The sequence below is a fragment of the Myotis davidii genome, unplaced genomic scaffold (assembly GCF_000327345.1).
Source record: "Myotis davidii unplaced genomic scaffold, ASM32734v1 scaffold27, whole genome shotgun sequence".
Classification (NCBI taxonomy): domain Eukaryota; kingdom Metazoa; phylum Chordata; class Mammalia; order Chiroptera; family Vespertilionidae; genus Myotis; species Myotis davidii.
The window spans coordinates 1,598,247-1,600,928 of NW_006297821.1; the positions used below are offsets into that span (position 1 = coordinate 1,598,247).

Below are 2,682 nucleotides of genomic sequence, written 5' to 3' on the forward strand. Positions count from 1 at the left end.
AAGATTGAGAAAGTAACTAGTTTGTAAGAGGAACAGCCCAGGGAGCAGTGGTTCTCAACCTTGGCTGCACATTAGAGGTGTTTGCTTGCTCCCAGGTGGAGTTGTTGCTGAAGGCGGGGCTGTGCCCGGAGCTTGCCAGGACCTGATCATCACGTGTAGCCCGAGTTAAACAGACCCAGGATCAGCTCCGAGTCCGGGAGTGGTCTGGGAACCTGTGTTCCCAACACCTCCGCGGGCGGGGGTTCCGCTGTGGCGAGCGGGGCCCCTGAGGTTTCTCCGGCCCGGAGAACCGCCTGCTGTGCGGTTACTGTCGTTGACAGACCCTAGGGGACCGCCTGCGAGAAGAGCATTTTTATATTTCCCCAAAACCGAGCTGTTTTCCTCCACCTTCCTGTTTTCAAGTTGTGAATTGATTCTAGGATGTTTGTGTAACGCAGTGGTTCTCAACCTCGGCTGCACATTAGAATGACCTGGGAATCTTGTTAAAATCCTGATTTCTGGGCCTCGTCCTCCGGAAATTCTGTTTCTTTGTTACTAATGTCGTGGCCCCACCCCATAACAAAGAAACAGAATTTCCGGAGGATGAGGCCCGGAAATCAGGATTTTTAAAAAGATTCCCAGGTGATTTTAATGTGCAGCCAAGGTGGAGAACCACTGGTGTAATGCGGGGTGAAGTCACTTGAGGTTAAACATTTAAAAAATTTTTAAAAATTAAAGCAGTTTTAAAGATTTCTTTGGGATGTATGTACACATAAACGTAATGCCATTTGAAAACGTAATACTAGGCCTCCGAATGCTAGGGTTTCCTTTTGGAATGTCGCAGAAGGGCCCTGGGTAAACTGGGGACAGTGGTCATTGCCCCTGGGGAAGCTGAAGGGGAAGGGCACCTGGCATGGAGGGTGGGTGACATCTGACACCCTTTTCCTGCTGGAGCCAGGTCCCTGTGCACTTGCCTGCCTGAGCTGTCTGCACTCTGCAGCTCAAGGGCACACAACTGGATCCGTCAATCCTCTCTGCAGGACACCTTGTCATGACTGATCCATCGCCGGCCTGTGTTTGGTTGCTTGTTTGTTCCTTTGTTTATTATGACATAATAAGCACCAGGGTTTACCCAAAACTAAGCCCTTAACCAGAACCTACATCTCATCCACCTTCTCCCTCCCTCTCCTCTAATTTAATAGCTATCAACCTAAATCCTACATATTCATTCCTTTTTCTTTATAGCAAGGGGTTTTTTTGCTATAAGAATACCTACAAGTATTCTTAAAAATATATACCACTTTAATTTTAAAAGAACTTCATATAAAGGGTATGTAATCTTCCAGGAATTATTTTTCCCTCACTTAACCCCTTCCCCGGCAGAAACGTGTATACACGTTTTCACAAAATGTTCTTTTTCAGTCGTCGATGAGTATACTAAGAAAATATGGTAAAAAAATATGGTTTATAGGAAGACGAGTTACAAACTGTTTTCATAACCAGCATCAAAAATACTATATAGAACCAAAATAAAAAAATTAGTCTGAAAAAGAAACGTTTTTAACAAAAAAATTGTTGGGGAAGGGGTTAATAGATTACTAAAATCGCCTAAATTGCTGTGACTGGCATTTGTCCATTTTAACTAGTGTGTAATATTCCATGGTGCGAACGTACCAGAGTTCATCCATCTGCTCTCCTGTGGCTGGGCACGTGGGTTGTTTCCTGGTCTTTGCCATGTGTGCAGTGTTGACTCTGATCTATGATCTTTCTAAAAAGTGCCCTAGTTTCTTACTAGTAAGTGAATGTCCACAGAGGTTGGATGGTAGGTGACTAGGAGATAATGGCACTGATTCATGCTTGCCTGCAGGGCAGGAGATTCTGTGGGGCCACATTCTGTCTTAATTTTGCCAATCAGACTGATACACAGTGATAGTTCACTATGATCCCGCATTTTCCCTGCGTGCAATGTTTCAAGAAAAACAAAACAAAATTATTGATGTTTTCCACAAATATAATGACAGCAACTGATTACACTTGTTTCACTTTTCGAAGACACTTTTTAAATATTTTACACTACGTGCATTCAAAGTTGTGCTAAATTAAGTTTACCACTGTGTTTGGTTTTAACAGTTTGATTTCAAGGGTCATAATTGAAAAACTGAAAGAACTATAACACAGGATATAGAAATCTAAATGAAACCCAGATATGATTGGCTATGCTGAATAAGTTGTTCTGCTCTTTCCATTCCATTTACCCAATATACATATTGACTAGTCATTAAAAACAAAACCCAGCCTGGAAATGCTCTTCCCTGCTAATCATCTGGGGCTTTTGCAAATTCACCGGAAACGGGTGTATCTCCGTATCTTGAAGTGGATTTCAAACCCACAGGAGATGCTCAGACAGATTGGAAATTCTGTTGCTAAGTTTAAACACTCAGATAAAGGTGTTTATGTCATGATTTTTCATTGTTTTCAGCAGCGGTTCTCAACCTTGGCTGCACATTAGAATCACCTGGGAATCATTTTAAAATCCTGGTTTCTGGGCCTCATCCTCCGGAAAGTCTGTTTCTTTGTTATGGGGTGGGGCCACAACATTAGTAACAACGAAACAGAATTTCCAGAGGATGAGGCCCAGAAATCAGGATTTTAAAAAGATCCCCAGGTGATTCTAATGTACAGCCAAGGTTGAGAACCACTGTA

General features: G+C 42.8%; 1 long non-coding RNA gene across 1 annotated transcript in view; it reads right to left on the bottom strand.

Moving 5' to 3' along the window:
- The window catches only part of LOC107184640, a 5,458-nt gene that overhangs the window by 1,895 nt on the left and 881 nt on the right, over nt 1-2,682 (bottom strand). The gene's annotated exons all lie outside the window — the stretch shown is intronic.